This window comes from Vanessa tameamea, chromosome Z (assembly GCF_037043105.1).
Source record: "Vanessa tameamea isolate UH-Manoa-2023 chromosome Z, ilVanTame1 primary haplotype, whole genome shotgun sequence".
Classification (NCBI taxonomy): domain Eukaryota; kingdom Metazoa; phylum Arthropoda; class Insecta; order Lepidoptera; family Nymphalidae; genus Vanessa; species Vanessa tameamea.
Window position 1 is genome coordinate 9,981,643 of NC_087341.1, and position 14,560 is coordinate 9,996,202.

The window sequence follows — 14,560 nt, forward strand, 5'->3', positions numbered from 1 at the left end:
TCTAAGAACTTAAACTGTTATATAAAAAAAAACAAACAATAGCCGAAATATTCAACTAATTCATATCTGGAAACAACAATCAATACGTTTACTATAATTATTATATATGTATATTGCTATTATAGCAATATACATATACAAAATAAAATTAATCAAACACTATTCCATATCTTTTAAAACCTCTCAAAGGTCTAGGTCTCAATCCAGATCTAGTGACATTTACTTCCAGAACTGTCGGTGCTTCATGAGTGTCATTCGAGCAAGTAGGAATCACATGATCTCTGGCACTTAGTATAAAAAAGTACCTTGTAATGGTAATTTACAGGTAGTAATCCATTTACTTTTTATTTGATCAACATGTCTTTTAATCGGTGAACCGTTCTCTCCTAGCACCTCATAATGCCTTGAACCTATTTCTTTCTCTATCTTCCCTTGCGACCATTTCTTTCCCCCCGTATAATTTCTCGTCCAAACCTTATCACCTAAATTAAAATATCTCATCGCTGCACCTAAGTCATATCCATCCTGCATTGTTTTTTAATTACTCTTTTACACAACTTAAACGCTCCTTCCGCCGCTCCATTTGATGCCGGATGGTATATCGCAATATAGGTTACTTTAATACCGTTGTTATATTGTATAAAATCTTAGTATTCGCTACTTGAAAATGGTGGACCATTATCTGAAACTACTTCTCTTGGTAAACCAAAACGAGCAAATGTCTCTCTTAAAACTTTCACCACTGCTTCTGCTGTAGTTCTTTAAATTTAGAAAATTTCATTAGCAATTTTGAAGTGGAATCTATCAAAACTAAAAAAGTTTTACCATGAAATGGACCTAAAAAATCTAAATGTAATCTAAACCATGGTTCAGATGTATATGGCCACGGCTATATAGCCGCTCGCGATGGTGCTATACTAACTTCAGAGTATGTACTACAACTCCGACATGTACTTTCTATATCCGCGTCTATGCCAAGCCACCACATTATTGCCATTGCTTTCATTTCAAAAATATTCATATGGCTCGAATGTAATTCTTTTAATAAACTATTTTTTTAACGTACTAGTTATAACTACCCTATATCCCCATACGATACAACCCATATCTATATACAATTAATTACGACGGCTAAAATACGGTTTCAAAACATCATCTTTATTTTCATTCGGCCAACCGTTATGAACTTAACTGAAAACTTTACTTAATACCACATCTTTACTGACATGATTTTAAATAACTTCTTTAGTGATAGGAAGAAAATTTTGTATAAAATGAATATACGTTTTTTCTTTTGTGCGATTTTTAACTTTACCAGCGGTAACCTTGACAGCGCGTCAGCTGCATTCTTATCACTACGTATATACTCTACCTCATAACTATAGCCCGAAAATAAAATAGCCCAACGCTGCATTCTACTAGCTGCCATAACTGGTAACCCGATTTACTGCCAAATTGCTACTAACGGCTTGTGATAAGTTCTTAATGTAAATTTTCTACCATAAAGATACTAATAATTTTTTTTTACGCCAATAATATAGCTAGTACTTCACGTTCAATCTGAGAGTAAGATCTCTCGGTTGTGCTCAATACTCGTGATGCAAAAGCAATCGGTCTTTCACCTTCCGAGGTGATGTGTGATATCACTGTACCAAGTCCAACACTACTTGCCTCTGTAGTAATTATTATCGGTAAATCGAGTGAGTGGTGTACAAGAACCATATTTGATATCAACATATTTTTAACTTTGATAAAACTTTCGTTACATTCGTCTGACCAAGTAGAAGGTATTTCTTTTCTTAATAAGCGATATACACTTAAATTCGGTACACATTTTGCGTAATACATAATTAATCCTAAAAAAGATCGTAATTCAGTAATATTACTAGGTATAGGAACGTTTTTAATGACTTTTATTTCGTTTGGACATGACTGTACACCCTGATTGCTAATAACTAATCCTAAATACGTAACTGAGTCTGCGAAAAAAGAACATTTTTCTTTTTTAATTTTTAATCCATACATTTGTAAACGTTTAAAAACTTCATGAAGTGTATTAATATATAATATCGTCTAAAAATACTCCAACTCCAAGCATATCACCGAATAACTGCTTCAGTTTCCTTTGAAAAAATTCCGGACTTGATGCCAATCCATAAATTAAACGATTATACATAAAAGGGCCTTAGTGCGTTGTGATAACTGTAAATTTCTTAGATTCACCTAGGTCAAACTGTGCGTAAGCCTGTGATAAATCTGTTTTAGTAAATTTCTGACCATCATACAACTATTCTAAGTCCTCGGGACGTGGTAAAGGAAAACAAACCACCTCAAGACATTTGTTTAAAATCAATTTAAAATCACCACATGGGTGTTTTTCAGAAAAAATGACCCTGTGACGAACAGGAAATAAAATTTTGGTATAACATGAAAGTATAAAAGTACTTTCTCTGTTATTTAAGCATATAATAAACTAGCTCAATATACCATTAAAATTAAAATTATGTTATGAATATAAGAAATATCCAACTTTTTCTGGTAGCCTATGATGCAAAGCGTTCCTGTACGTCACAAAATATAATCAATCAGAAATAAAACTACCAGGTTTTAAAACAAAATCAATTTATATTAACATAAAGAAGTCCTTAATATCTTTCAAAAAATAACAAAAAGATAGCATATTTCTAACATATTAATAAATAATCAGCGAAATAGTTTCTTGTTCGTCACTTCTTGGACAGATCGCACTAGAAAAATTAACATTATTAATGATACGGGTTTTGAATTCAAAAAGAAAACAAAGAGAGTATTTTTTGGCAAAAGAAAAATACTGTTAGTGACCTAATAAATACTGTAAAATAAATAACATTTATTTTAAAGCGATTTTTGTATCCTTTAGTATATGGGACAGTAACTATTATGAAAATTGCGTGACGAATAGGAATAATTTAAGCACCGTCCATACTGCCGGTTTAAAAAACACAATCATAAAAAAATCGTTAATTTAATATTATTAATGATTCGGCTGCTAGAAGAATAATCATTAACAGACATGATAAACGCGAAATATGACCTGAAACAAAAAAAAATTGTGTCCATGTTTATTTTAATATGATTTAAACATTGATTGTCGTAGTCAAATTGGATAATAAGTAGTATATTATTTACTGAATTCATGAATCACATCGTGCTTTCTTTTTGCAAGTTGCTTTTTTATCCAATGAATCATACAAACAAACAAACAAACCGTGTTTACTTCTTTACAATACCCATTAAAAAATTAGTAAACACGTAGGTATCTCTACTAGGTACATGAAAGGTAAATTAAAATTTTAAAACATTTCATTGTACATTAAGCTTTAACATTCAAGTTCGTCACGATTTTTTCCGGTAGTATGTCACGTGACGCACAGGAGGTGACGATATCATACCATTAAACTTTTAAAATAAAAAATAACTAGTATTTTTTAATCATTACTATTCAAAAATAGGTTAGTTTATTGTTTTATATACAATATAATAAATTAAAGAAGACAATTTTATTTACCTTTTACATTGGTTACTATCCAGAAAACTTTTTCTGCACGCCAAACACACCGACACTTTCGTCTCAGATTTTGTCGCAACTGACGTTCTGATAGCAATGACGGAAGTATGTTACGATCATAATGTTGCCAGGAAGACAGAAAAAAAAAATTAATAGATTTTGTCTTGTGTAAGATATCAAATTTACCGTGACGAAACCGGATACTAGGGTTTTCGTAGGACAACATAAAATAAAAATATTTTTCATAAATAAACTATAAATTTATCATATAATGACTGCAATGACACTTTAAGACATACAGAGACTACGTTAAAACATTTAAACTTACTCAAAAACTAATTTTCTAGAAGTGAGATGTATTTGAAATCCCTGAGAGCGCCGTGGGACACACGAAATGTTCACTTCCTATTTTGCTTTTTTTTAAATATAAAAACATTTATGCGCTTTTTGTGGTAGTTTTTAATTAAAATCGATTTTGAAACGGTTACCTAAATCATACAAAATATCACTTTCATATGTCCTATATAAAAAACTATGCCATCTTTCTTCATAACAGGAACAATTGGTGTCGCCCAGTCCGAAGTACTTACTGGCGTAATAACGTTTTTTACCAATTCATGTAAAGCTTTCTCAACTGGTTCGCGAAAAGCGTAAGCTAACGGACGTGCTCGCATAAATATAGGCCGGGCGCCTGGTCTTAAATTAAAACCAACAGTTCCGCCGGTAAATTTCCCTAGACGATTCGAGAAAACCTTAGAATATCTAAAACTAAAAGATTCCAAATCAAAATTTTCATCTTTAATATTATGACAATTTAGCATAGAATAATTTATTTTTAACTCACTTATCCATTGCCTGCCTAATAAACTAGTTTTACCACTATCTATGATATATAAATCTAACATTTTACTAATATCTTTGTAAGAAACCAAAACATTTCTTTTACCCACCGGCTTAACAGTTTCACCTGTATAATAACGCAACGTTAAATCACATAATTGAATCTTACAATTTACAAAATAATTATTGTAACAAGCCAAACTAATGCATAATATTGCACTTCGTGTATCAATTTCCATATTTAATATAACGTTATTTACACAAATGTCAATAGTATGATGCAAATTTATTAAATTTTTCGGCCAGAAATTACTGACCTCGTCCTTACTGGCTATACTGTCTTCGCTGCTATTCGAGTGTAAATCATTATTTTTATTAAAATGATGAACAACTATTCTCTGGTCTAAATTAGGACACATCTTCCGTAAATGGCCTTTATTATTACACACCCGACAGGCGTACATTTTATATTTACAAGAAACATCTTTATGATGTCCTCCGCAAGCTCTACATTTACTCCACCCATTGTCACCCTTATATTCCGGGTCGACCTGATGAAATAACTTCGCCTTGCTTTGTTCTCTCGTACACTTCACGCATTCCACTTGGACCCGCTTCAGAGTTGTCTAGCCGTCTATCTACTCTAGTACCTCTCGTCTAGCCTGTAGTCGATCCAAATGCGTAATTGCCTCCTTCACTTTCCCGTTACCAATTTATACTACGTTTCTTCCGACGATACTATGTTTCTTCCATTTCGATTCTGCACAAAATCCGCATCAGCTTCTGCCGCCTCCTGATATACTGATTGATAACTTAAACGCAGAATCGAACGTGATATCCTCTTCCGTAAAAAGTATTTGCCTTATACTTTCACTGGCTATACCACAAATAAATTGATCTTTTAAACTCTCTTTCAAATGAGCTGATAAAAAACTACAGTTTGCGGAAGCTTTTTTTAATGCTGTAATGTAATCTACAATGCTTTGCTCGCTTTTTTGTATACACTGCCTAAAATTTAATTCGCTCAGCTAGAACACTAGGTTATGACTGCACGTGATCTTTTATTATAGCGACTAAATCTACGAAGGTTTTTTCTGATGGTTTAATCGGTCTACACAAGTTTACCATAAGCTCATAAGCTTCATTTCCTATTAAAGTGATCAATATCGCGACCTGCCACGCCGACTTAACGTCGTTTACGATAAAAAATTGTTCTAGTCTGTCGATATATATTTCCCAATTACCGCTTGAGATATTAAACGAACCCATTTTACCGACAGACATTTTGGTCGTATATTGTATTCAAATAATATTTATTTTAGTCAGTTGAGAAAAAGGTTTTGAGAATGGATGTGGATGAATATAGAGGTCCTACCTCTATATTCGACGTAGGACGACCAAAGAAACGATGGATGGATTGTGTGAAAGACGATATGGTTAGAAAGAATGTCCGACAGAGAAGCATGGAATAAGGATACATGCTGCGCCGACCCCAAGTAAAATTGGGATAAGGGCAGGAGGATGATGACGATGATGAGTCAGTAAATTAATTTAAATGCAATACGCAATAAACTCGCCTGATTGCTTCTTCGCTTATATTTGGTTTCTAGTGGTTTTTTGTCCTCGTCGCTATTGAGATGTTCGTGGATAATAGAAAAAACACGTTCAATTGCTTGTTAGTTTATTGCTAAGTGGAATATTTCCCATAGCAACCCGAATAACAATAAATACCATAGCAACACGTATAACATATATCACACTATGTAATACAACATTTTACCTGTAAATAGGAGGCTCAGTATTTCAAAAGTATTCTTTGCAGTACGATTTACAGAAGTATTTTGCACGTAATGATTTTGTATATAGTAACATACTATGGCAAGTTTTTCGTGTTTCTATTTGATCTACGGGGCTTCCATGCATTTTACATATTATTCTAAATACTGGTTTTTTTCTTAACGTTTTAATAATTGCCATCCAGTCTATTCATACCAAGATAAACGCCTCGAGCTGTAATGGGCTGGGATGATTTTTTTAATTGCAATAATATTTATTATCACAATTTGAGAGACGTTGAACAATCGGAAAAAATAATAATCCAGTTTATGTTATTCCGTTTTTGCTCTATAATTACGAATTTTCATTGCCTTTAATTATAAAGTTGTATTATTTAAAAGATATTTGACTTAATCTAACAATAGTGCATAGGAACAATTTGTAGCACATAAACATAATTTACTAGCGCATAATTTCGTCCTGGGCACTGAGTGCAAATCTAGTGCGCAATAAGGATGCGCGGAAACGTAGTGTTTATCGATTTTTTGAACAACCAGGAGGGTGATTGTCAAGGTTAGCATAAATTATGATGCGGATGAAAGTTGTATAAAAACCATTATAAAAGTAAAGCTCAAGCTAAATAAACAATAGTAACATTTTTTTTTATTTCCTACAAATCAATATGAAGTGTAAAAATCTGTCAGAAAAGTTACATTTTGAAACATTTTTCATCCTCAATTTCTCGTTCTTGACAATGAACTCTCACGACGTAGAATAATATTGATTGACTACATATGACGTATAGTCCAGGATTCAAGGTCAATTTTTGCACTTGATTGCCATCAAGCTAATTTTTCGTGATTAGTTCCATTTTGTAGAGACGCCCAACAATTTCGTGTACGAAAACTATCGATTGTGGTAGCTAACACAGGTAGCAAGGATAAAATTAATCGATTTGATGCTTCTAAAAACCTTATTATTAATTGTTTTTTTTTATTAATTCTAAAAATTATTATTTAAATTATTTGAAAAAATATTTATAAATAGCCCTTTTAATTACAACATGGCATTTTGACAGTAAAATGTCTAAGATTCCCTTTTAATACTCGCTAAATTTAAAATAATAGACTCAGATAATGATGTTTTTCGTAATTTCTAAATAAATGAATTTTTGAGTTCTTAGAATACGCTGAAGGAGTCATTATTGTTATCTTGTAATGCTGATGTGTTTATACAATTTGTTTTTCAAGATTCGAATAATCATATTATGATTAAGTGGTTTAAATGAGAAAACATATTATGATATAAGTTTCATATCAAAACGGTAAGCATTTGTTTTATATACATTCAAAATTATCAGTTTGTTGCCCGAGTCGATAAAGAATTTTCCAGAACGGAACAAACGTAGATCCAGATGCGCATGTCCGACCTTTCCAATGTCGATCAATACCAAACCCTAGAGCACAGATAGCTAAATGCATCTTTTAATATTTTTCTCTTACACAGACCTACTAAGTAATCTATTTAAGGTAAAAAAAAAACAACTATTGTCGACTAATCGAAGTTGCATAATGAGCTTGATTTTACTTAAAAAGATAAAAATCGAGTACCTAAACTTTGTAATTAATTAATAGTAATTTAACTTATTAAAAAATGCTTAATTAAATATAGCTTCTGTTTGGATTAATAATTATTATTAATGACATTACATTATCAACCTGTAAATTTCCCACTACTGGGCTAAGGCCTCCTCTCCCTTTGTGGAGAAGGTTTGGAACATATTCCAACACGCTGCTCCAATGCGGGTTGGTGGAATACTCATGTGTCAGAATTTCGTTGAAATTAGATACATGCAGGTTTCCTCACGATGTTTTACTTCACCGCCGAACACGAGATTAATTATAAATACAAATTAAGCACATGAAAATTCAATGGTGCTTGCCTGGGCTTGAACCCGAAATCATCGGTTAAGATGCACGCGTTTTAACCACTGGGCCATCTCGGCTCTCAATTAATAATAATGCTTTAGTATAATTATTGCAAGAATCATTTATATATTTTACTGAACTTTGCTCTTAATAATATTTATTATCAATTAATTTATTTTATATTGCTTATATGATAAATTAATATAATGTATTAATTTTAAATGAAATACAATTTGCTAAATTATATTTACATGTTCCTATATTATATATATATTCATAAATTCGAAAGAAACATTGTCTGTATGTTACTCTTTCACGCCCTAATCACTAGGGCGATTTTGATGACATTTAGTACGAAGCCTCAACCCCTATAACGGTCATATGAAATTGGGTTTGAACGGTTATATGCAATCTCTTCAATTTGGAAGTTAATAAAGATATAAATGAGTATGTACTCGTAGACTATTGAAAAAGGTTACAAAATACCTTTATAAGGAGTGATAATAAGGAGATAAAATTAATAGTAAATACTGATTTTGATATTTAGCAACATCATACACCAAACCTCAATGGAACAATGTGTTGGAATATGTTCTAAAAATATAAGACAAATACATCCCTTAAGAGATGACCCGGTCTATATCCAGGTCTATATCCAGGTCTATATCTATATATAATTTGTGAAATTGTGAATTGTCAACATTTTGAGTCTGTATCTTTTGCAAACGGAAATTAGGAACTAAAAGTGTATTTTCATTTCTAGTATTATAAGTAGTAGCAGCGACATATGCAAGTTTTTTTTTTTTTTTTATTTAAAAAGTATCAAGATTAAGATTAGTCGAATATGTGAATATGCAAGACGCGACTATTTAAATCTATACTAATATATAAAGCGGAAGAGTTTGTTTGTTTGTTTGTTTAAACGCGCTAATCTCAGGAACTACTGGTCCGATTTGAAAAATTCTTTTTTTGTTGAATAGTCCATTTATAGAGGAAGGCTTTAGGCTGTATAACATTACGCTGCGACCAATAGGAGCGCAGCGACAGTGAGAAATGTTGCAAAAACGGGGAAAATTATTCACATTTATGGACTTTCGATGCGTGCGCAACATAAACGTTTTAAGTTACTCAAAAAATGTGTATGAAAGATATATTCCTCTTTTAATAATAAAAAAAAAGTCCGTGACACTATATGTCTATTTGTTAAGAGTGTGCTAGCAGGCGGGGCGCGGCGGCGGCTGAGGGGGAGGCGGGTCAGCCCCGCCGCCGCGCTCGCCACTCTCACCCGCGAAGTAGCAATACACATAACGACTTAAAAAAATTAACATTCGTAATAGTTAAATTATTTATCAAAATTAGGTTTTGTTATCAGCTTATTTGCTCATTATTTTTTATCGTTTAAAATCAGTTACATTTAAATCATAATCTGCTGTAGTTTTAACTTACGATATAAGATAAAATTTCAATGAACATTCCTTCGTACTTTGCAAGTAAACAATTCAAACGTTTCACGGTATAAATAAGGTATAAAAATTACATTACACACGTAAAAAAGTTCAAAATGGCGAGCGATACTTTCACCGATGCAGATTAATCATCACTGAGAAAATAAATTATGCAAATAAGCAAATAGGTGAATATCGTTTAAAATGACTACACAAATAAATTAGTAGTTCAATATTTCAAGTAATTTCTATTACGTTCAAGCATATTCAACACGGTTGTACTATAATCACCTTATGAAATAATAACACCAAAGGAGAAACAATCTAAACTTCTTATTGTTCGGTTTGTTTATCTTATTACGTTTAAGTTAATATTGTTTGTTTTCAACCGACTTCAAAAAGGAGGAGGTTATCAATTCGTCTGTATTTTTTTTTTATATGTCTGTTACCTCATAACTTTTCACTGGATTTTGATAATTTTTTTTTGTTTGAAAGGTAGTGCTTCCCGTGGGGCCCCATTTTAATTTTATCCTGTTACGATGATGGTATCCTTATGAAAACGATATAAGTCTTAAATGTGCATTATGTATGTGCGCGATAAATAGGTGAATAACTCAAAATTGTGCCAACCAATTTTAATGATTCTTTTTTTATTATAAAGGATATACTTCAAGGGTACTATGGTGAAAGTTTGGTAAGGTTCTGAGCATAGGATCCATGACAAAGTAACGGTACGGAAGGGAACGGAACAATTCTAAGGAGCACGTTAGCGATACGCGGCCGAATCTTTTAGAAACAAAAATTTTGACAAAAAAAAACCGACTTCAAAAGAGAAAAAAAATAATATGCTCTAAAAAGTAAAAAATAATTGCTTATTATTCTACAACTTAATAATCAAGCAACTTATTCTACTTACCAATATGTAGGTACGTTCTGTGTTTCCACGCAAGGAGATAAGTATGTACCTACCTACTTTAAATCTAACTTAACACAAACCTATGAATAACAAACAATGATCACAATATTTTTTAGATTTATACTATGTAAAATGAAATTAAAAATATTTAGACTATTTAAAAGTCAGCAAAGTTATTACGATAATATATTATAGTTAAAATTATTGTTATTTTTGGAGGCGGTGTCAGCCAAGGTAGGTTTGTAAATATATGATATACTCCAAATTTGTAAATCTGGTCTCTCGATAAATACACTTCTTCTTGATGTTTTTTTAAACCCTATACGTACATAGTGGTCCTATATAATGACAGAAAATTGGAATCAAAATTGAGTGTTTAAGCAAACATGTCTACCGTCAGGTATTACAATTCATGAACTTTTCTCCTAATCCAAGACAAAGAAAAGTCATTCAGATTTACTATTACATTTCCTGTTGAACGTTTTGTTTGTTTTGGCAGAGTATGAATTTTGTTTGTGATTTATTTATTTACAATCGACTTTTTCTTTTGTCTTACATCCAGATGTCGATACACCTGCATCGAATTGTTAACAAAAAAAATATTCGCAATCGTACACTATTGTACAATATTTCTTTTATGTTTAAGAAAAGGGTTGTCATAATTGGCCGTATAACAATAAGCAATAAAAACACAGATGTTGGTAATTTATTTAGACAAACTTTACCGGTAATTTTAAGAGGAACTAGAGCAGACATTGTAAGGTCTTGCCTTAAAAGTTCACCGTTATGGAAATTTGTCCATACCTTAAAACTATCTACGAATATGAGAGCACATTTGGGGGAAGGAAGTACAAATTTTCCTTCAAAGTTACTTTTAATAGGAGATGGAAAAGTACCTCATTCTGAAAACAAAATTGAAATTGATCGCGATTTAGGAGAAAAAGTGACTAGCATAGAGGATTTAATATCAAAAGTTTACCCTAATATCGTCGAAATAGAAAATAAAGATTACCAATGGATGTGTCAAAGGGCAATATTGGCGGCGAGAAATAGTAGCGTTGACGAAATTAACGACCTAATTTTAACCAAACTTCCAGGCGATATAACTACCTACACATCTATTGATAATGTAATGGATCAAGAAGATGCTGTCCATTACCCGCAAGAGTTTCTCAATTCTTTAAACCCGAGCGGCCTTCCACCACATTCCCTGAAGTTAAAAATAGGTGCTGCGATAATTTTACTCAGAAATCTTAAACCACCAAATTTATGTAACGGGACCCGCCTTCAAGTAAAATTCCTTCGCAATAACGTGATCGTTGCAACAGTTTTGACTGGTCCGGCAGTTGGTCAAACAGTGCTTATATCTCGCATCCCAATGATTCCAAATGATTTACCTTTTAATTTTAAAATAATTCAATTTCCCATTAAGTTATCTTTTGCCGTAACCATTAATAAATCACAGGGCCAAACATTTAAACACGTAGGAATCGATTTACGTCAAGACTGCTTTTCACACGGCCAACTATATGTCGCGTTGTCAAGATCGGGTTGCGGGCAAAATCAGTATGTTCTTCTACCACAAGAAAATAAAACTAAAAATATAATCTACGCTAAAGTACTGTAAAATATATTATTAAATCTTATTGACGATTGTAATAACAAAAACCAACGTGAGCAATCAAACGATAATCATGATAGTGTTTCCGACAACTACGCGAACGAAGTCGCGGGCACAGCTAGTATAGAATACATTTATGTACTCTGGAGACGATCTAATAATCTAGAAATAAATACCACCCCGATAAAAATGGTAAATTTTACCAACGTACAATAGTATCCGTTGTACCTCGGATAGTACTAATATTATTAAATAAAAAAGAAACACTATTTTAAGAAACAGTACCTTGCCTTATATTTCTTTTTACCAATAGTACCTACAACAATGGGTTATATTATAAATCTTAAATCTGTAAAGTTTTTGCCTTTAATTTCATTAATTTTAATTTCCAAAAAACAATACGATATATCTACTGTACGAGTGTTTTACAAAAGTCAGGTATATAATAATAATAATTTATAAAAAATTTAGAAAACCATTTTCTATCGAATTAGTATATGTCCAAGTTTGCATTGTGAACACTGAAAATCACTACAATAAACTAGCCTAGCGATGCTTTTGTTTGTATCTGTTGGTTTTTATTTGGTGGTCGGTTTTCTTTGTTCTCGCTCACCGATATAAGCCAGTACATTGCTGGCTACAGTATATTGATTTTATCGGCTTTGCGTAGGTGCATCAGGTAGGCAACACCCTATGGAGGTTGGTGGAGGGTGGTCGAAACAGACCCATTTCTCGAATTAGTATATGTCAAAGTTTGCAATGTGAATACTGAAAATCACTACAATAAATTAGCCTAGCGATGCTTTTGTTGGTGTCTGTCGGTTTGTGACTTTCCGAATTGATTTTATCGCATCAATTAAGCTACTTAGCTTCCCTGCTAAGGCAGATAAATAAAGCTTGGATTCAAGACGAATTCCTAGGAAAAAAATGAAATCCAGAAAATAAAGAATTTGTTCAAGAATAGGGCAGACGAAATTCATTTAACATTTGGCAACGAAAATAACTTTAATTTAGTCTTATATATATTTAGAACAAGAATATATTTCTCAAACAAACATCGTGAAAGCGTCTTCAATCTTCAAACCCCTTTCACTAAGTTAGAAATGTATAAAAATGAATTTAAAACCTTTATTTCCATAGTATCTAAAATTTTCTAAAACACGTCACGTTGAAAACAATTATTTTCAGTCACAAAAAAACTCCAACGGCTTTTTTATGATTTCTTTGATTATTATAATATTTGTCAAGCGAGCAAGATTTTGTCAAATATTTTTTACTTAATTATAATCGAAATTTAAATAATAGGATTGTTTTACCAAATTTCAATAAGTCTTGAAAAACATCAAATTGTATACATTTACTAAAGACTATCTAAATATAGAGCCGAATCTTCAATTTCATTGTTTATAATCTGAACGGATTAGTCCCGTTAATCTCGTTTTGCCTCTCTCTAAAATTGTGATGTCTCAAGTAGTTTTCATCATATTTTGTATTTTTCGTATGTAACGATTGATCTGTTGGAACAAGTTTTAATGTTTTGAAATATTTGTTGGTGAAAGTAATACATTTAGAATTACGGCATATAATGATAATGATAATGATAGACTACTAAATATAAATAATGGTTATGGCCCAGTCTCAAAACTTCGGCCTGGCATTTATTAATCGTGAATAATTCGTTTACGGACACTTAATTTATAGAACTATAAATATATTCAAGTGATATATCAATTGTTAAATTTGTATTTTTGTTTGTATCAAAAGTGAAGTATTCCCCTTTGATTAGTATTGCGAACTTTGTAAATCTTTATTGGAACGTAACGAAGAAATCTCTCATAATAATTTAATATTTGTCAATAGTTAAGTAAGTCGTATTGATTCCAAAACTCCATGTGACATTTTAACATATGCCTAATAAAAGTAAGTTAAGCTTTAACGATTTTTGAAAAAAATTGTAAAATTATTTTCAAATATTTTCTCTTTATATACCTAACATTTGTATAAATTATTCATTTAATTAAATAATGCTTAACGCAATACATTATAAATAGGAATTATAAGTTTTCTTTGTTCTCATTCAACGATATAAGCCAGTACATTGCTGACTACAGTATATTGATTTTATCGGTTTCGCGTAGGTGCATCAGGTAGGCAGCGTCCAAGGGAGGTTGGTGGAGGGTGGTCGAAACAGGCCCGTTTCTCCATACCCATACCAAAATAGGGAGATGTAATTGTGAATATTCAAGTCAATATCAGGATTTGTAGAATGTACTCGACCTTTCTATGCAATTGCATATAAGTTTGTCTCTCTCTCTCGCGAGCTTGTGGTGGGAGTGTGGCGGTAGGGAGGTAGACACATTGATTTATTTGTAATTTGGGTGAGGCTACTCGCGAAAAGTCAGGGTTTGGGAATTCAAAAGCCTTTTTATATAAGTACTTTTTTATATTTAAAATAACAAACAAAATCAAAACAATACTTAGCATTGT

At 31.9% G+C, this 14,560-nt stretch overlaps 1 protein-coding gene across 4 annotated transcripts in view; it reads left to right on the forward strand.

Annotated features, from left to right (window-relative positions):
- Positions 1–14,560, forward strand: part of LOC113403416 (medium-chain specific acyl-CoA dehydrogenase, mitochondrial) — a 345,704-nt gene that overhangs the window by 23,514 nt on the left and 307,630 nt on the right. The window lies entirely within an intron of this gene.